General features: G+C 41.5%; 1 long non-coding RNA gene across 1 annotated transcript; it reads left to right on the forward strand.

The window, feature by feature from the left end:
* Window positions 1-5,534: 5,534 nt before the first annotated feature.
* Window positions 5,535-21,324, forward strand: LOC116052011. Its single transcript, XR_004105474.2, has 3 exons — window positions 5,535-5,545; window positions 13,587-13,591; window positions 21,026-21,324. It is a non-coding gene; the product is annotated as an uncharacterized LOC116052011 (long non-coding RNA).
* Window positions 21,325-21,638: the final 314 nt, after the last annotated feature.

Genomic DNA, 21,638 nt, shown 5'->3' on the forward strand with positions numbered 1-21,638 from the left:
TTACCCGCCAATTGCAAAATTCACCCGCATTTGGCAGGTGGTCGGGTGTTAATTTCAGGCCCTGGTCCTGCTGCTCTAAAGAAAAACATATATGAATGATGCACTTTAAAGCACAACATTACTACTAGGGATGTCCAGATCCGATCACGTGGTTTCCGACTCGATCGGAATCGGACGTTACCTCCCGATCAGGACTGGGATATATATGTATATATATTCTCATTATTTTTTAACACATCTATAGTTATCCAGTGGCCCAGAGTTAGACCCTTTTGACTCCACACAGAAACAGCAACGCGTGCGGCATGACATCACTTTGTTGCAGAGACGCTATTGGTTAAATGTCGGCAAAGTAGAACACGGAAGCAGCTTGAAGCGGAAAGCGCGAGTATGTCTGCGGTCTGGAGGTATTATAAAGTTGAATTATTATAGAAGTATCGGATCGGGACTCGGTATCGGTAGATACTCAAAATCAAATGACTCGGACTCGAGGGCAAAAAAACCTGATCGGGACATCCCTAATTACTACACAAATCAGCGAGAAAATACAGCGAGGAGGAGGAGGAGGAGGAGGAGTCCTTCCTACTTGGCTGACAATGGACAGGTGCACAAAGAGAGGCGGATGGAAAAAGTCAGCAGGGTATGTTCCTACAGAGACATGTGAGTTATAGTGATCACATGCTGATGAACTGCTGCCCACAAACTGTCTTGGACAGATGTATTTACTGACTGGTGGACAGGGTTGTAAAGTACTTTATACAAGACTGCTGGTGGATGTGTGAAACACAATTTCGGTTTTTTATGTGAAGCATAAAAAGGAAAATAAAGGAATCTTGACCATCACCTTTTCCATCGAGTTAGTTTGAGAAATGGGTGCGTTGTTTGACAGATAATTGAAGTTGATGAACCCACACAGGTGTGTTCACTCACTGGCTGATTGCACCTCTTCTGTTTTGAGCGTCTCCCTAATTCATTACACCTGCTCAAGTGTTTCGACTAAAGCCTGGTTCACACGGCAGGATAATTAGGCCGATTTTAGCCCCGATTCCCCCCTTCCGACAATCTTAAGGATGCTCCGATTATGGTAAAATAATCTGATCAGATGTTCCTGCCATGTGTGGTGTGTTAAGACTGCTCTCGTCTGCTCGGAAGGACGTCGGGACTGCTCCCATCTCAAATTGGGGATATCCAACATGTTGGATTGTTTTGGCCCGATTCCTCCTCGTGTGTGGTGTCCCCCGGGGACAAACGAGCATGCAGCCTGTGGACTGTGGCGTGTAGCCAATCAGAAAGCGAGGTGACGAGGCGGCGAGGAAAGCACCGGGAAACAACATCAAAACAGCCGGCGGCACGGCGCAGCAGAAAGTCCGGTGGACGTCGGAGATAAGTAGAGCAAGTATAGTCCATGCTCGCGTTGTCTCCACTTCTTTGACCATCGCATTTTCTTTTGATAACGTTTTTTTTTCGGTTAAAAACAAACTACAAACTATCGCCACTGCATCCTCTTCGTCCGCCATGATTGTTGACTCTGAAGTCACGTTTGATCTCGAGGGATTTTGCGAGATTTCCCGTCTGACCTGGGAATGCTCGGGAGTCAAATCGGTTCGTGTGTGACGTGTTAATTTTGCCGTGTGCTGCGCACCACACGCTGTACGACCAAAACTGTTAGACCGTGATTTTTTATCGCCGTGTGTGGAGTCTCTCAGGATTGGAAAATCGGCCGACAATTTTAAAATCATCCCGTGTGAACCAGGCTTTAACCCTTGTGTTGTCTTCCCTTCGACTGTGAAATCGTTGTCCATCCAGGTCAAAAGTGAAATTGAATTTTTGGTGCTTTTTTTCAGCATTTTTTTTGCCCTTTTTTAATGCTTTTGACACTTTTTAAAACGTTTTTGTCACTTTTTTCAACATTTTCTTTTAAATTCATGGTCAATAAACCTATAATTTTTAAATGACATAACTAATTTTTGAGTTAAAAAAGCAGAAATTGTTAAGGTTTGGACATTTCTGTTACCTGTTTGTAGATTTTTGTATATATATATTTCTGTTGTGTATATTTCTGTTTAGTTATCTCCCTGTTTTTTCTGTAGGTTTCTGTTCCCTGTGTTGTAAATGTATCCTGTGTTGTGTAGTGTTGTCTGTATATATTTTGTTGTGTATTTTTCTGCTCCCGGTTGTGCGTTTCCCTGTTAGTTCTGTTTCCTGTTTTATTTTGATAGTCTGTTTTCTGTCTTGTCATGTCCAGCTTTACTTTGTGTTTTCCCGCCTTGTCAGATTGTCCTGCCCCGCCCTGATGTGGTTCACCTGTTGTCTCACCTGTTCCTGGTTTGCTCGTCTCCTAATTTATTTAGCCTGTGTTTCCCGTTGTGTCTTGTCAGATTGTTTTGTGTCCTTGTGCCGACAGTTTGTGTGCTTCCCTGTGTCTGTTCTGGTCTGTTTCTACCCCTCCTGTATTTCCCTGGTTTTTGACTCCCTTGGGTTCTTCACCCAGGACTCCCTTTGTTCATTTTTGTGTTTTGACTAATAAATCAGACCTAACAACCCTTCTCCTGCCTGCCTCTTCCTGCATTTGGGTCCTTTAATCCCAGAATCGTAACAGAAATTATGAATTATTTTGACTAATAGTTAAGATAAAAGGATGTTGAGTGGATCACAGACTGGTTTATGTCAAACTTTAGTCAGGATACTGTTGTAAAACTGTTTAAACATGAATAATGACTAAAATACCCAAACTTCAATGAAAGTAATCATTAATTTTACCAGCAAAGAACATTGTATGGGTTCCATACAGCATTCATCCATGCATCCATGTTATATTTGGGGCATTTTGGTTCAAAGAAACCCATGTTTCTGATATAAAAAACTTTGAAAACGGGTCAAACTTCAGCTCTATGTAGTCATTTTTGTCTGTCGTTGAGCAGCTCCTGGTGGTCATTTAGTGATAGTTTTGTTTCTCTGAGATTGTTTCTATGTTCTATATTTAGTCATCGTGTGTCTCTTTGAGTCAGTTTTTTTTCCGTCTATTTGTAGTTGTATGTTTGTGTACATTTTGTGTACTTTTTATGTCATTAAGCATTTCATTGTGGGGAGTTTAACATCTATTTTTAGCCGTTTTGCATCTCCATGTGCTAATTTTGTAGTCTTTTGTATCTTTTTGTAGTTGTTTTGCGGCTATTTTTATGCCACAAGACTTTTCAAGTGATTCCACTGTCTCAGAATAACGTCCAATATCTGAATGAAACCCTTGGGGCGCTGTCTTGCACCCAGCGCAGCGCAAAGCCCGATGCAAGTGTCTTTGCTAGTTTAAGACCGACGCAGTTGTCAGTTTCCTGTCCAGCGCCCGCGTCGTTTAAATGTACCTGCACCCATCTGTGGCCCATGGGCGTGCTGGTCTTACAGGGAGGTGTGTTCAGGTGCATTCTGGGCGTATTGCTATCTTGAGGCAACGGAAAGTGATCGCGCCATTGACCAGCAAAAACCTGGTCTAAAGTCAATAATGCAGCGCATTAGTAAAATGCTCCTAGGCTCGTGCACAGCGCGCACACTATGCTTGTTACACACACAGGGACGCACAGCAGCACACACACATGCAGAAGATTACAAATAAAAATTCATCCTCCATCATAACAGCAATGCTCCAAGGTCCAAACACACCTGGCTTTTAAAGGGAATGGGAGATGATCTCTGATTGGTTGATTGCATGTTACGCCCAAAACACACCTTTGATTAATGAAGACACTAAGTACAACCCTTTAGAACCATGCGCACGGACCCTTTTTTCCGCCGTCAAACTAGCAAAAGTGGATTTGGACATGCCCTAAACGCACCTGCGCAGGCGCTACACACCGTGCGCTTAGATCGTTAAAATAGGGCCCTCAGAGTCTTGCTAGAGTCGGGGGGGGTTTCCTGTCGTCTCCATCGTTTGGTGTAAGGTCATAAAACTCAGTCCCAGGCAGTCTTTCTCCCGTCTGGACATTCAGGCAAAATCCAATGTGCTTGATATTATTCTAAGTTTTAAGTCTTGGTAGTGAAGTTAAATCACATGAACACTGTCAACAACCAATGGGTGCTCTCCCTCTCAGCACCAAACAGGAAGCAGAAACAGCTAGAGCCAGTGTTGTTTATGGTTGCAATAGCCCCACGCTAAGCTAACCGTTAAAGATAGTTTAGGTTGAAAGTTACTTTTCAACCCGTCTGAAGCGACTCATCCAACAGGAGTTTTACCGGCGGATAAACACAGACCTTTGTTGTTGCCATTCATCTGCATGTAAGGCAGAACAGAAAATCAGCTGTTACCAGCTAACGCTAGCAGTAGCTAGCTAGCTTGGTTACATTTTTCAATACTAACCTAGTTGTAGTCTTGCAAATTTTGACCCTGAAAGATCCCCAGTCTTTGAAAAGTCCTCTAGTCTGTGACTTAAAACTCAGTGACATTATAACAGATTGTCTTTAGATGTGAGATGGTGTCACTCTTTAGTCTTCTCAGAAAAAAACAGGAACGGTAGGCAGAAGCTGCTAAATGCTCCACTATGTTCGCCAACCATATATAACTTTTGATACCGTAGCCTCTTCTCCTCTTACAGACTACAATACAAGTACAGTAGAGGCAGCACACTCCAGAAAGATGTGAATATTTTATAACATATGATACAAGAAGGGAATAGGACACCAGACGAGGAGCAGCTCCTTCCACTACTCTGAGCAGAGGTTGACAGAGTATATGGGTCCTTTCATTTATTTATTTATTTATTTATTATTGAAGTTTCTTGGTTTTGTCACGGCATAACCAACCCTGGGAACTTGATAACTCTCGTTACGTTTGGACTATTACAGAGATTGGTCCAGATTTCTCATCGAAGGCTAGGGTTGGGTACCAAAACCCGGTTCCACTATGGAACCGGTTCATACTGACTATATGGTTCCTGGACCTATATACTAAGTCTAGTATGGATGTGTTGTTATTTGATTTACTATAGATAAACGGAAAGGAAGAAGATAGATGGAAAAGAAAGAAGTCTAAATGTGTGTGTGTGTGTGTGTGTGTGTGTGTGTGTGTGTATGCATGTACAGTATCTCACAAAAGTGAGTACACCCCTCACATTTTAGTAAATATTTATATCTTTTAATGGGACAACACTGAAGAAATTACACTTTGCTACAATGTAAAGTATTAAGTGTATGAGTTTATGGAAAGTACCCCATGCCAATCTCTAGGTATGGTGAAGGGTATGTGATGACGTGGGGGTATGGTGAAGGGTATGTGATGACGTGGGGGTATGGTGAAGGGTATGTGATGATGTGGGGTATGGTGAAGGGTATGTGATGATGTGGGGTATGGTGAAGGGTATGTGATGATGTGGGGGCCAAGGGAACTTTATCAGGATGAATAGTATCCTGGATCCATGAAATAACTGGCGTTAAAAGATAGAAAGTCTGCCTGCCTCTATGGGAATTTAACATAGGGGTGTATTCACTTTTGTTGCCAGCGGTTTAGACATTAATGGCTGTGTGTTGAGTTATTTTGAGGTGACAGCACATTTACTCTGTTATACAAGCTGTACACTTCATACTTCACATTGTAGCAAAGTGTAATTTCTTCAGTGTTGTCCCATTAAAAGATATAATGAAATATTTACTAAAATGTGAGGGATGTACTCACTTTTGTGAGATACTGTATGTATGCCTCTGTGTCTGTGTATGCATGGGTATATGTGAGCTGTAGGTAGGTAGTTATATGGTGTACGTGTATGTAAAGAAGAATTGTGTTGAATTGTTTTGTATTTAACTAAAAGATAAAAATAGAGAAAGGGGGTAGGACTAGAAAAGTTTGTTTATGAACTTCTTTATTTTTATATTTATTTTATATATATATTTTTTTTTACATGTTCAAAATAAACTACTACTACTAAACTACTACTACTACTCAACCGGTAGGAATCAGACCGGATTAGAACGCAAATTCTCATTTCGGTTCCACTTAATGTGTCGACTGAAATATTTTCCCTCTGTCGCTCCAAAACGGACGTAAAAAATAAAACTTTCTCTGTAGTCTACCGTTAGCTAGCTACCGTAAATGTTAATAATGCCATATTTTCCCTCTGGGCTCACCAAAACGGACGTAAAAGCATAATAACCATTCACTGCACGTGATCGCTAGTAAACATATTACACTTGCTCTGCTAGTCTATCGTTAGCTAGCTAGCTTTTAGTGCATTTAAAATCATAGACTGCATATATAATGGATCAACAGATCCCGTGTCTCTGGACGGAGACCAGTGAAGGATATTAGAAGAACTTTCCCGGTGATGGCTGAGCGTTACTGAGCAGCCTCCAACTGAGCTTGAAGACGTAGATGTGACGTGAGCAACCTGTCTGAAAGTTGGAAGTCTTCTGGTAGCTGTGCCAAGAGAAATCTCAATCATTCCCAATCTAGCAGAGACGGAGAGCGTAGGTATATGTAAGGAGATAACATAGACACAGGCTAATTATTGATCACTAAAATGATAGTTAACATTAGTAATTAAACTTAAACAGCTAATGGAAGTCCAAACTGCCTGAGAGCTTCTCCTGTACTATACGGTAATTCCTCTACTGTGAGACAGTAAGTCTCGTGGTTATGACCCAATCGTTAGCCTATTTTTATAAAAACGTCTGCTACGGAGCCATAACGTGAGCTACAAGGTGATGGAGCCTTTTATACATTGTCGTGTTTCTTTAGAAATAAACAACGGACAAATAGAGTCTTTAAACTCTTCAGATGTAAAGTTATTCTCTGTCAAAGTGACGTCAGAATGAATGGCAGTCAATGGGATGCTAACGGGAGGTGAGTGCTTATTAGCATCAAAATGGCGCCATAGGAGGTTCGGGTTGCGAGGAGACCCTCACCCCCTTGTTTAAAATGCCTAAAGCCAAGCGGTCGAAAGCATGGCTGCAAAATGCAACAAATGTTTCAAAACGATTACGTGCAAAGAGGGAAGCACGTTGAATTTATTGAAACATGCGGCGACACACTACAGTATAAAAGAGCCTTTCTTTGATTTCATTTTTCAGTTCAGGAATCGGAAACGTTTTAAAAGTACCGGTTCGTCATCGGAATCAGAGGCGCGATGTTTTCTGCATACTTCACCGCGGAAAACGTCGCGCCTCCGCCGATAGCCTTAGTGCGTTATCCCATTAGCTGCGTTAGCACTGTTGCCCGTGTTAGCCCGGTTAGCAACGTTAGCTAGCCGCTGCCTCTCCGGCTCTTTCATCTCCGGCTCTTTCATCTCCCTCTGGCTGCACATCATGTCCCTACACGGCCCGTATCTTCATGGATGTATTAGCGCTTAGCTCATCTTAGACTTAACTGCTATCAGTGTGGACTGGAGCGTGTGAAGGCATCAGTCTGCATCGTGCAGGTGAGAGCTGGCAACCTACCAATGTTTTTGAAAGAGATATTTGGGAGATAAGGGCCCAGAGACGGGCCTGCCATTACATCTTACTGCCAAAGCTGCCGCTAGAAACAACCTAACTCAAATATTACCGACTCCAAATGTCAGTTTCAGCCTAGTCTTGCACTGCCAGACCTTTCCTCCACAGAGCTGCAGAGGAAAGTCTGGCTAGTCCACACAGCATTCCTGGATGGGAGAAAAACGTGCTCTGGTTTATTGGTTGTTGTTCTCTTCATGCCGGCTGTACTTCACGCTGTGAGCCCATATGGACGCTGGACTTGGCGCTCAAAGCTCTGCGTCAGCAGACAGAGGAAGAGATGAAACCCAATGAGCCAACTGTTTGTTCTCAGGCTGTCTGGAGTTTTGCGTTGACGCCTGGCTCGGCTCGGCTCGGCCCGGGCCGCCCACAGCTCTCCTCCTCTCTGCCTGAATAGATTGATGCCGGCTCAGGTAAGAGCTGGAACGCTGCAGTGGAAAATGAAACTTGAGGAGACAGCCGGGCATGTCAGTGCGTCTGCATAAGAGAGAAAGAGAGACGATGCATGTGGGTGGATGTGAGTGGGTGTTTTGCAGCTTGTGCCAACGGTGCACTCACATTATTCATCAGCACTCCAAGGTCGGTGATTTTCAGTGGATTCAGCTGACAAAAGCTCAGTTTTACACATCTGGAAAGCTGCAAATTAAAGTATATCTCTGATCGTAATCTTCTTGTCATTAAATACCTGAACAGACTCGAACCAACACTGAATGTTTCTCCTAACAAGTATTGTGTGTGTATCACAGCCTGATGAATCATGAAGACACATCAATGAGCTACAATGACATTAACATGCACACATTTTTCAGTTTTTTTGCCTGGAAAAAAAGCCTGTCTGAAAAAGACAATAGTCCGACTGAGCTGTTTACAGTGCTGAAATGGAAAAAAATAATAATAGGGAAGTTAAGGAAAGAAAAGGGCAATTGAGAGGAAAGGAAATAATCGGAAAATCTCCACAGCCACAGTTTGGTTAGGTTTAGGCAAGGGTGTAACCTTGGGTTCAACATTGGGGGGGGGTTGAGATCACCTATCTAAGAGGTGGTGATGGCGCAGTTAATATAACCAGCCCAGTCTCACTGCAGTTAATATAACCAGCCCAGTCTCACTGCAGTTAGTGAAATGGTGATGTTATTTAATCTATTGATTCGTGTACAGGGACACGTTTTTCAGATTTTTATGGTGTTGGTGAGCACGAATTTTAAACTAATGTATTTGAATGCACCTGCTTCCGTTCCTAGAAATTTGGCGCCTCTATATTGTATATTACTTTCTGTTTTGCTCCTGTTTTCTTGAAAAATTATGCTTAGAATGGTTTTGCTTCAGTTTCTTTGTTAAACCCATTCCATCACGAGCCCACGAAATTACCCCCCCCCCCAAAAAAAAAAAAATCCCGAGAGACTCCAGAATCCCATCCCGCTCCCGTTTTGTTCCCTATGTTGGCTAAAGTTATCAGACTTTTTGTCTAAAGTTATCAGACTAAAATTGAGAAAGAAGACGAGACGTTGTCCGTCGCTGTCTGCAGGATAACTAGCCAGTTGATATTGCGTGTGTGCGTTTGGTTAATTGCGGTCAAATCACTGAGGTTGCCTCGAAATTTAGGCTACATTATACATGCATTACCTGCAGGCCGAGGCCATTTAATTACGTAATTCCTAACGGAGATCTTCTCACAATCAAAACACACATTTCTCTGTGCCGCCCGCTCCCGTTGATTTCTATGCTCTATTCCGTCCCTATCACGTTACCAACAGTAAAATTGACTCCTGTACCGCGGGAAATTAAATTTTCACCCTCTTATCCAAATTGCTGTTTTAGTATTTCTGTCTTTCATGTGTTAAATCATGAAAGTTGAGTGACCTTGCAAAGAGCACATCATGCATCCCCGAGGGCAGAACGCATAATGTGGAGGAGATGCCGAGCCTGTCCAGAGATAAGAAGAAAAGCTAATGATTGCATGAATGGAATAACTAACTTGACTCCCATCTCCTTTAAAAAGACACTGTTGTGAACAACCTTCAGTCATTTTCTGTACTTATGTATGTATTTATGTACTTATGTATGCTGAAGTGCTGTAAACTGACTCTACTTGCTGCAAGTTAACAAACTTTAAGAGAACTCTAGTGACTTTGATAAGTAATTATCCTAACAGCTCCAGTCAAAACTACTACGGCTGCTAGAGTGAGCCGCCACTGGAAAACGTAAATGTAGGTCGTAATTGCTGCTTAAACAAATGACTTGTGGTAGCTATTTAGGGGAGGACAGTCTCGGAAAGAAAAGGGACACAGGAAGTAAAGGAAACAAAGGACAGACTATATTGGGACTGCAGAATATAGACTGTATGTGTACTATGTGGGCCGCAGTGAAGCATCTGAGTCAGAGAGGAGAGCTATTCTCACCGAGCTAAGAATACGACTCGTCTGTAACAACACGCTGACACTGAGCTGCACGCTGAGGGCCCTCATGCTGCATTATAGCTGCACAGGCAGCTCCATTATCACCATTTACCATTTACATTTACATATGAACTAATGTACACCCAGCTCCACGGCCGGCTGATGTAACACTGCGACTAATATTATTATTGCATGTCTCATGTAGCCTTCTCACTAAGGCCTCCTGCACACTGGCTGCGTGGCGTGAGCGTGGCGTGAGCGTGGCGTGAGCGTGGCGTTTCTGTTGCGTGTCAGTTGCGTGCCGGCTGCGTGGCGTTTTCTATGTCTTTGCACACCAGAAACGTGTCTGACGCAGCGCGGCTGCTGTTACTGTTAGCCTTGTCTGTACACATGTATGTTTCCCATTGATAAAATGCAGTAGTATACTTCATGTTAAACATAAATATATATACTGATTTGATTACAGGCGGCAGTATTGACGGCAAAATAGGCTACAGAATATTTCGTTCTGTATTGACAGGTGCAATATTTGAAAATTGATAATTATTTATTTTTTAAATGACATTTATATCTGCATTTATGTCAAAACCTAGAGACTTTCAAACATCAAAATGTCATTTATTAAATGTATTCATGTCAAGATGACATATAAACATCTTTTTGTATTCTATGTTGCCTGGAAACGCTTCCAACACGCTTGCATGTCGCGTGAAAAATAGGCGTCAGTCCTATTTCTAGCATGCACGCCTTTTTCACGTGTCACGCAGGCAGTGTTCACGCTCTAACCTGTTACCATGGGAGCCGAAATAAAAACGGACACGCCACGCAGCTGACACGCTCACGCCACGCAGCCAGTGTGTAGGAGGCCTAAGCTTTCACTGCGTCTCTTTTTCTTCTGATCAAAAACTAACACAAAATAACTACTGTAATAACTACTGTACTCAGTGACCAATTACCGGAAATGACGAGCAGGATGAGCGTGATGAATGTCTCTTAAAATCTGCCGAAAATCTTTTAAACTGACCTTTTTTGATCTGAAATGAAGACAGATTCAGCAACTGCACGGCCTATTTCTCTCTTAAAATGTTTTCAGAAACACGTTTCAGTGAACTATTTTAGTAAAATATGAGATCATATTCTGAATGAGTCGCCATTATGGTCGGGGAGAAGCCATACCCACGTGACGCATTCATCCAATCAGCTGCCGTTTTTAATTTTTTGAGCGACAATACAGATTAGCGCCGCCTGCTGTTATGGAGACGTATTACATCTTACGCACGTGCAGAACATACGCTCATGTCAGCGTCGCTTCGTGCGTTCTGAGGCACTTTTTCTATATTGTCGTATAGTTTGGAGACAAATATTTCACGTAAATGTGGGACTGCTCCTTTAACAGGCACATTTCTTCTCTGCAGAGGGACAACAGTTACTCATCCACTCCACGTCTCCACTGCATATAAACCCTGTTGCTTTTTCCTGACACTAATTCCTACACTGTTTTTATAAGATGTTTTTTTTTTTGTTGCATGAATCACACCGAGGCTAGAGACCACTGCGGCATACAGTAAACGGTTGTGTGTTGAAAATGAGAAGAGCTGTTCGTGTGTGTATATATATATATATATATATATATATATATATATATATATATATATATATATATATATATATATATATATATATATATATATATATATATGGTCACAGAGAGAGGGAGCCTGGGGCAGAGTGCATGTGAGGTTAGTGTGGGTGGACGCAGAAGGAGATCCAGAGGAGCAAAGAAAACAGAAACAAAGAAGGAAACGGGAAAGGAGGAGGAGGAGGTAGACAACCACATACTGAGAGCTTTGCTATTTGAGGAAAAAGAGATAGAGATGCTGGGACGGAAAAAAGATGCAAGACATGATGTGAGTCGTGCATGTGCAGAATGGCCGCTATCTTTGACAGCTAGCTACGGCAACACCACTTACTAAATACTTTCACCAAAGAAAAGCATGTTCATTCTTCTGGAGTGTTTTAATCCAAACAACGGTCTTTTTCCTAAACTTGTGTGATTGTCGTGGGTGAATGACGCTGACTTTTTCTGGGCTAAACTCCACTACCACGGCCCCTGAAAGGTCCGTCATCTGATGGTGCCTGTACCCGGCTCACAGTCACCTGTTGGTAGCTAAACACAACTACCAACTGCCCATATATGCCTATATTTATATATATATAGACAACCCATTATCACTCCGAACTCGTAAAATATGGACGCTTGGGCAGTGGTTGTCAGGTAGAGAGTAGTATGGTTGGTTGGGGGGGGGTGGATGGGTCAAACAACACAGGACCTTCACCCAGGAGACCGGGGATCATGTCCTACGTGTCACGTTTCCTAAACCCAACTGTCCCGTTCTTCTTTACCTAAACCCAACCGCCCCGTTCTTTACCTAAACCCAACTGTCCCGTTCTTCTTTACCTAAACCCAACCGTCCCGTTCTTCTTTACCTAAACCCAACCGTCCCGTTCTTCTTTACCTAAACCCAACCGTCCCGTTCTTCTTTACCTAAACCCAACCGTCCCGTTGTTCTTTCCCTAAACCCAACCGTCCCGTTGTTCTTTCCCTAAACCCAACCGTCCCGTTGTTCTTTCCCTAAACCCAACCGTCCCGTTGTTCTTTCCCTAAACACAACCGTCCCGTTCTTTACCTAAACCCAACTGTCCCGTTCTTCTTTACCTAAACCAACCGTCCCGTTCTTCTTTTCCTAAACCCAACTGTCCGTTCTTCTTTTCCTAAACCCAACCGTCCCATTCTTCTTTACCTAAACCCAACCGTCCCATTCTTCTTTACCTAAACCCAATCGTCCCGTTCTTTACCTAAACCCAGCTGTCCCATTCTTGTCCCGCGTGTCAAGTAAACGCACCTTTTATAAGCCCACCCAACATCTTTTCCTCAACCTAACTACGTCAAAAGTGACGCCAATATTCCTGACCCAGAGCGTTTACATAAAGCGCCTCTAGATATGACGCTAAAGAAGACTTTTAGCGTCAATAACAAACGCCACAGGCCCCTGATCAAGCGTCCGTATTTTACGCGATAGGAGTGAGAATGTGTTGACATGGACCTTTTCACATTTCATATTAGTAATTTGTCGTTTAAATTGGACTGTGCCAACATTACCGCACAAGATACTCAAAAACAACCAAACCCTTTTCCCTTAATGTTCCAGTTAATTTGGCTGAAGTGAAAACAAAGTTTAAGATGACAACACTTAAAAACAAGTTCAGGTCTATTTTAATGTCCACAGTGTTAGCATGGTTATTGCTAAGTCTCTGTCCTGATTGACAGGTCCTAAAGCATCCCCTGGCTTTATCTTCTATTTTAAAATAAATGGGACCATAATTTACCTAATGAACATCATGCTGTGTTGAAGAAGACTTGAAACTAGTGATTGGGAGCATACATTTGTTATGAAAATGTTTACCGATGATATATGTCTAGTGAGAATTAGGCTCATTTTCTCATAGACTTCTATAGAAACAGACTTCTTTTTGGAGCCAGTGGAGTCGCCCCCTGCTGGAAGTTAGAGAGAATGCAGCTTTAAGAAGATTTAGTGTTGGCTTCATACTTTTCAGACCCAGAAAAGACCAGACCAGAAGATGCCGCTTGGGTCGGCTCAATCGATCTTTCAATCTTGTTCTTGGATATTGAGTGACACACTTCAGGATACTGTAGAGAGTTCTCAGCCTTCGTACCGAGTGTAGTGACCAAAATGTAGGCAGCGTCAGAGGATCTCTGTACATTTACAGTGATTCAGGTTTCAGTGAGATAGTGTGCTGGCAGATTAACACTCCAACAAAAGAGAGAATAAGCGCCTCTTAATAATTAAGTAGTGGACGTCACACAAGCCAGGGAAGTGCTGCAGAGGGAGAGGGGCTCTACATTCATCTGTAGATCTATTCATCCATTCAGACATCCAGTGTTCGGATTACACTGCAGTATTTGGCGGAGCCCTATTTTTCGGGGGTGGGACATACTGCACACATGCACGCGTATACATGAATGTGTGTGCATTTGTACGTGCAATCATACTATTTTAATTCCTACAGAGAATATTTAGCCTGGTACAACAAAGACAGGAAAAATATTTTTCAATCGCTCTCCGTGGTCGGGAAGCACAGGGTCGAAACTCACTTCGGAGCTAGTCTCGCATTGCCAGATCTTCCTCCACAGCGCTGTGGAGAAGGTCTGGCTAGTCCACACAGCATTCTTGAATAGGGAAGAACATGCTCTGGTTTAATGGCATTTCTTCAAACCAATCATAATCGTCTTGGGCGGAGCTAAGCGCTGGACGGAGCCACGGTGCCTCTGCTAAATAGTCTCAGGAAGGAACTTGTTTTGGTGGAACATGTGGACGTTCAAAAGTAGTTTTAGTCGTGCAACAGAAAACTCAGATTGGACAGATAGTCTAGCTAGCTGTCTGGATTTACCCTGCAGAGATCTGAGGAGCAGTTAACCATAGTCCTCACAAATCCACCAGAGGTTAGAACGCCAACACAGAGACAGAGGAAGGGGACGGACATCTGGCCGAAAATGAGTCTGATGGCAACAGAACAATCCCAGAAGTGTAAAGTTGTGGATATAGACTACTTCGGGGCTAACCCATGGATGTATAATAACACCTGGAGATAGCGTTGGAGGCAGCCCGTTCATTCCTATGAGAGTTGCTCAGTGGCGCATGAAGCCGAAAATGTTAAGCTTCCGCGTATAAATGATCCGGATGATCGGCACTGTGCGGCCCATAGAGCAGGCGCACTAAAGACCTCCGCCCCCGCGCCGGCTACATCCGGTTTAGCCCTACGCTAATTTGAATGGGGATTCAATTATTTAATCGTGATTATCGTGTCTCTTGGGGGGAAAAGTCTTTTTTGGCCATCTTTAAATGGACACTGTGCTCAGTAAATTCACACGCAATCGCAATAATGTAAGTTAATGGAGGCCAAACGGCGTTGATAAACACGCTAAAAAGCGAGTATGCACGCCGAAATGGCATATGAATTGGCGTGTCATACATACGCCATTTCATGAGATCCATTTAAAGAAAAAAACATTTTTTTATTGCCTATTTCCAATGTCAAGAATAAACTCATTCACTCAATTATTCACTTTTAGGTCCCAAAATCAGAGTAAAACTGTATTTAATGTGACTTATATGAATTTAATTTATTCACTTCATCAAAGTTTGTTTTAAATTCCTTTTAATTTTAAAAGTATGTAAAGCACTTTGATGTTTGCATCACAAGTAAGTTTGTCTTGGCGATAAACTATATTTTTCACGAGAAAATTCATCAGTTAGGCTTTTAAAAATTAAACAAAATGACAATAATGTCCATCATAAAGGTTCAAACTGTCCAAAAACACAAACAATTAAGAGATTCAGTTCAGCAACCGTTACATAAGTCTGTGTCATTGTTGGATGTTAGCACTTATGTTGATGTTGTTCAGCAGGTTGTTCTGACACTCTGAGCTGCTTCACATGCCGGACTATTTTAGAGAGGTCACATCTAAACGTGCTGCTGTGATCTCCAACATGTGTTTGTTCCCTGAGTTTGACTTTGCTTGTGCCGACCTTAGCTGTGTTGGAAGCCGTTCCCTCATTCACTCACTCACTATTCCCTTTATAGTGTTATAGTGTATTAAAGATTAGTAATGCACTAAATCCAGCTTTTTGGTGTTCGGCTGAATCCACTGGTTGAGATTCTGCTGAATCCTCGTCCCATCCTCAGTCCATGAACACAGTCAACACATTAATGAAGTAAACAGTGACTGTCCTTCCTTTGCTGTACCTGAAGTTGCTGCATCTTGGCTGCTGTCTGTAGATTCCTTCATGCACAACTCGTATTCTTCCAGATGTTGTAACAGCGGTGATGTTGTGTATAGTTTAGGGTTCTCGCCACCACCAGACTAATCAGCATTGTAAATTGAACATGTAGCTGGACTTGAATGGCCTTCTTTTGACTGAAAGTACTGCCAAACTACACTTTTTCTGCTCACCAGTTCCATTTTCACTTTCTCACAGCCTACTGCATTGAACGCTCCACCTACGTAAACACCTTCCTGTAATCAACGGTGCCGTCAACATCGACCAGCGTAGGGTTGGTGTGCACACTATGCTTGTTACACACACAGGGACACACAGCAGCACACACACATGCAGAAGATTACAAATAAAAAATATTACGGTGCAAATCCTCCATCATAATAGCAATGCTCCAAGGTCCAAACGCGCCTGGCTTTTAAAGGGAATGGGAGATGATCTCTGATTGGTTGATTGCATGTTACGCCCAAAACACACCTCTGATTAATGAAGACACTAAGTACAACCCTTTAGAACCATGCACCTGGCGCACGGACCCTTTTTTCCGCCGTCAAACTAGCAAATGTGGATTTGGACACGCCCTAAACACACCTGCACCAGGCGCTTCACGCCGTGCGCTTAGATCGTGAAAATAGAGCCCACAGTGCTATTTTGTATTGATGGTCGTCTGTTAAATTCAAGCCATTGCCAAATGGCGACATTCATGCGCAGCAGCTCGAGCGCTGCGTTTTACGTCACCGCTGAGAAAGGAAACATCGGCTTTGGAGACAAAGAGGACTTCTGCAGCAGGTGAAGGCATGCCTCGAAAAAAACGGTAGTTACCCTTTAACGTGGGTATACACTGACTATGGATAAGTACCTCACACTGTACAAAATATGTCAAAATATCTAAACTATTCCTTAAAAAGAAAATCACTTTTATTTGGAATTACTGAAAAGATTTTAAAAAGAAGGTCATAGTATGTCAATAATGAGCAAACACAGAGCAGTCCTATCTTTCAAAATTTATTGAAACTGTTGTAATATGATGAGATCAAGAACATGATATGTCGGCTATAACCTTGCATAGGTTACACACTATGCCTCACCAACAAATGACAAACATTTGCATACTGCAGCATGAACCCCATGTGAAAAACAACTCTGATGGTGCAATCTTACCGACTGCAAGGGTTCAGGGAGGATCTCCGCCCAGTGGAGGGTCAACGAGTACACATTTATTATTTCATCTTTTATTCTGAAAGGACGTCTCCTGCACGGGGACGTTCAGTCGTCATGGAAGAGACTTTGGCTTATGATTGTAAGAATGAGAGGGAACACACGTATACTGTAGCACTAAATTAATCTAATTAATCCCCCAGACTGTTTTAAAAATGATTATTTTTGTGTACAATGTCTGTATTTGAACGTTCAAGGTTACTTTCGGTATTTTTTCAACCTGTATTTCCCCATGCATTTGGGTCTTAAGTGATTGATGTGAACAAAAAGCTTTGAAATTTGTCCAGCACTGCACGTGAACGCTGTAACAGCCGTTACAGCCGTTAACCAGGCTCCAATGCAACTTGCATATTTCCACCAGACTCCATGTAAATAATCAGGACTTTTAGTGTGTATAGAGCCAGCATATTTCCACCAGACTCCATGTAAATAATCAGGACTTTTAGCGTGTATAGAGCCAGCATATTTCCACCAGACTCCATGTAAATAATCAGGACTTTTAGCGTGTATAGAGCCAGCATATCTCCACATGTAAATGGGTGAATTAAGGGTTTATTTCAACCAAACCAGAGTGGTGATTGTTGGAACAGTGGAAAGATGAACCAAGACGGCTTTTGGTAGTTTTATTTAGTTTCTGTCCACTTTGAATGAAGTGTGTTTTACGATGATAAAAAGTCCTGATTATTTACATGGAGTCTGGTGTAGTTTGGTGATGGTGATTTCGGGGCTGTTTCATGTTAAACTAAAAGGATCTTACTCTAACTAAAAGGTCTATCTCTGTAGGGATCCTTTCATAATGTTGTCAGACACTTAGAATAATAATCTGAGTCTGTCAGCGGCAAAAACAGAACTTTTAGTGGACGTTAATTGACAGTGCGCAATTGCCCGTTAACGTTACATTGCAGCTAGTTTCGCCAATTTTAAAGATTGTTGTTCCCATCAGTCCCTTAGACACAAAACCATGGGAAATTAAGGTCCTTAAACTTAAGTTACCCTTTAAGATCATGCACCTCAGTCTCTGTTACCTCCACATGATGACACCAGAAAGTCCTCTTAAAAATATTTTACTTCAAACTCCTCAGTGCATCATCATCATCATCATCATCATCATCATCATCATCTCTGTGTCATGACTTTTTAAATCTCACACAGTCCTATGAACTTGTGAAACATTCAGTAATGCAGAGTTCCTCAGCTCGTTTATTTTCAGCGCGACGCGTCTTTGTAATCTGACTTCCTTTGGGGTTTCTGAGCAGCAAAAAATAGCTTCGAGACATCAAATTGGACTTTTTGGGAACTGATGATGTGCAACTGTCTTCATTTTTAAATGTCCAAACGGGCTTACTGATCTATTTTTGTAATAACAAAATAGACAGGCTGGTAAATCTATGAAAGTCATTTTTAGTTGCAGTCCGATACTCAAATATGGGGACTTAAAAATGTTTAATTGAAGACGAAAGCTCATTCTTGTTTCTTAAAGTTAAACAAATCTGGTGTGTGTGTCTGTCTGGCTGTGTGTGTGTGTGTGTGTGTGTCTGTGTGTGTGTGTCTGTGTGTGTGTGTGTCTGTCTGTGTGTGTGTCTGTCTGTGTGTGCGTGTGTTTGTGTGTTTGTTTGTGTGTTTCTCTCTGTGTGTGTGTGTGTGTGTGTGTGTGTGCGTGTGTGTCTGTTTCTGTGTGCGTGTGTGTCTGTTTCTGTGTGCGTCTGTCAGTCTGTCTGTGTGTGTGTGTGTCTGTCTGTGTGTGCGTGTGTTTGTTTGTGTTTCTCTGTGTGTGTGTGTGTGTGTGTGTGTGTGTTTGTGTGTGCGTGTGTGTCTGTTTCTGTGTGCGTCTGTCAGTGTGTGTGTGTGTGTGTGTGTGTGTGTGTGTGTGTGTGTGTGTGTGTGTGTGTGTGTGTGTCTGTTGATTGTTGAAGCAGACGATGCAAGAACATTATCTGTGTGCAAAGAAAATAGTTTTATCTTATTGTATCTTATCTTTAAATGGGCACTGAGCAAACGTCATCTGTTATGAACAATTTCTAATATCAAGAATAAACTTATTCACTCAATTATTCACTTTTAGGGTCCCAAAATCTGAGAAAAACTGCATTTAATGGGACTTTTTACGACTGATTAGTCTAGAATTTAATCTTTTTAAGCTTGGTTTGAATGCATGTAAAGCACTTTGAAACTTCCTCACACATGGAGTGAGCATTAAAAGTTAAATTGTCTTCCCTATAAACTATATTTCTGACAACAAAATTGATCACTTAGCCTTTTTAATAATTAAATATAAAGGCAATAATCTCCATCATGAAGGTTCATAAACAGTCCTAAACAAATAAGTGATTCAGTTTAACCACACTCTAAAAAATAAATCCATAAAATAACAGAAAAAGTTCTGGCAGCTCATCACCGGGACTTTGCCCCGTAATTAAAAAAATGGAAATTTTGTGTTTGGCAGTTAAAATACAGAACATTTAAAAAAGAAAAAACTACAAAAATGCCAGAAAAACGCGACAAACGGCGAAAAAAAACAGTAAACACTTTGGTAAAAATGTCACAAAGGCTGAAAAAAGTGACAAAAATGTAATTGGAAAAAAACGCCCAAAATGTAAAAAAAAGTGACAAGAAATAAAAAATTAAAAAAAATTAAAAAATGCCAAAAAAAAGCAACAAACGCCGAAAAAAAACAACAGCAAAAACATTGGAAAAAAGGCATAAAAGAGTGTGAAAAAAAAAAAAGACAAAACATCGGTGAAAGTGTCTCTCAAAGGCCGAAAAAAGCGACAAAAATGTAATCGGGGAAAAAAAGTAACAATGTGGAATTTAAATTCCCCCCCTAAAACCAACTTCTGTGGCCAACAAAAGTAGAAATGTAAAAAAATAAATAAATAAATACTAACGTAGATCAAGTTCTATGGACAATTTCTGTTAAAATGTACAGACATAGTACACAGATATTTCTTAGAGTGCAGCAAATGTTGGGGTGTGTTTCCAAAATTCATGACATAATCATTGATAGATTTTCAAAATAAACTTCCTTTTGCTCAACGAAACAGCGGATTCTCTGATTCAGATACAATTTTGAACATTTTTTAATGTAGGTATCTGCTCTCAAAGGCCGGTCCAGGTGGCTAGAGTCGTGATATTTCAGTTTAAAGCTGCACATGTCTATATTGTTTTATCAAAAAACGGACAACCCGTTCGCTCTCCCAACTCGTAAAATACACACGCTTGGTCAGTGTCTCTCAGCGTCAGATACCGTCACAAAAATCCCGTGACCCAAACGCCAAAGGCACATGACCAAGCGTCCGTATTTTACGCGGTGGGAGCGTGAGCATGTGTTGAAACGGATGTCATCAAACCCACAGATCTCTGCAGCTCTACAATCAAAGCTGCAAAAATCAAATATTTAAGTCCTAAAAATGTCCTCTGAAGGTTGAGAAACTCTGCATTGATGGCTTATGTCAGTAGAAAATTATATAAGACAATTAAAACCGAAAGATTTAACAGAAATCGTTGATATGCAGCTCACTGACGACTGTGTGTAAATTAACTCTTTCATCATTTTGGCAGTTTGAAGCTCATAAACTTCATATTTTTATATTAAAAAAAACAGGATTTTAATTTGAAGGAAGGGGCCTTCATGTTGTCTCCATTGCTGCATATCAAAGAAACAAAAAAGATTAAAAACAACAACAGTGTCATTTTTTTTTTCTTCAAACACAAAATGACCCACAGTCTATAGAAAAGACTTTTATTGTGAAGGTTTCATCCGTCTGTTCAGCTGCTCTGATGATATGAAAAACTAGAAAAAACGTAATTTTTGGTCCCTTCGCGGTGCAGACGCGTCTCAAAGCTTCGGCCTGAAAACACGACAAGTATGAACAAAAACACAGACTACCAGCAACCCTGATGTCGTTTCTCATTTCAAATATTCTTAAAGTTTCTTTAAAGTGATTTCATCCTTTAAAAAAATAAAATAAAATTGTGAAGTTTGTAATTTTGCTCCCTCTCGGACCCGCTGCATGTCTCACACGTAGCACCTTCGTTTAGTGTTTATTTATCTTTACGGACAAGTTCATTAAAGGGAACTTTTTTTAGCAGTTTGTGAAACCAACACGTTGACGGTTGTTGACACACGGCTGCTGCACACATTCACACAATCAACCTCCTCGGGAATATTAATGCAAGTTCACACAACGTTTTGTCATCTTGAAAGCAGAACTTATTCCCGTATATGCACATACTTTAAGTTGTGCACAACAGATGTGTAATAAATATATGTAATATCTTCATGACACACTTCCTCGTGTCTTATGGTGCGTTCTAGGCAACTCGTAACTCGTGTTTTCACAACCTTCTGCCCGTGAAAGTGCCCTGGAACGGCAGTCAAACCCGCAACTTACTACTCGTGAACTCGTACCAGATCGTTGTACTCCCAGTTACAGTTTTTGACGTCACGCACACATAAGCAACAATGGCGACCCCTGTGGATGCTGTACAGACGCCGGTGATTAACGGTGAGAAATAAAAATAAATAGACATAAATAGGCAACGTAAAGTAATTCCGCACATTGTAATCAAAACAATACAAATAGGATTGTGTACTACTACAGGTTATGTTTATTAAAAGAAGCCCAAAATATGTCGCCGACTAGAAATCGCTAGTATCAGCTAGCGCTAGCTAACGTCAACGTTAGGTAGCCTAACCTGAACC

The sequence above is a fragment of the Sander lucioperca genome, chromosome 20, assembly GCF_008315115.2.
Source record: "Sander lucioperca isolate FBNREF2018 chromosome 20, SLUC_FBN_1.2, whole genome shotgun sequence".
NCBI lineage: Eukaryota > Metazoa > Chordata > Actinopteri > Perciformes > Percidae > Sander > Sander lucioperca.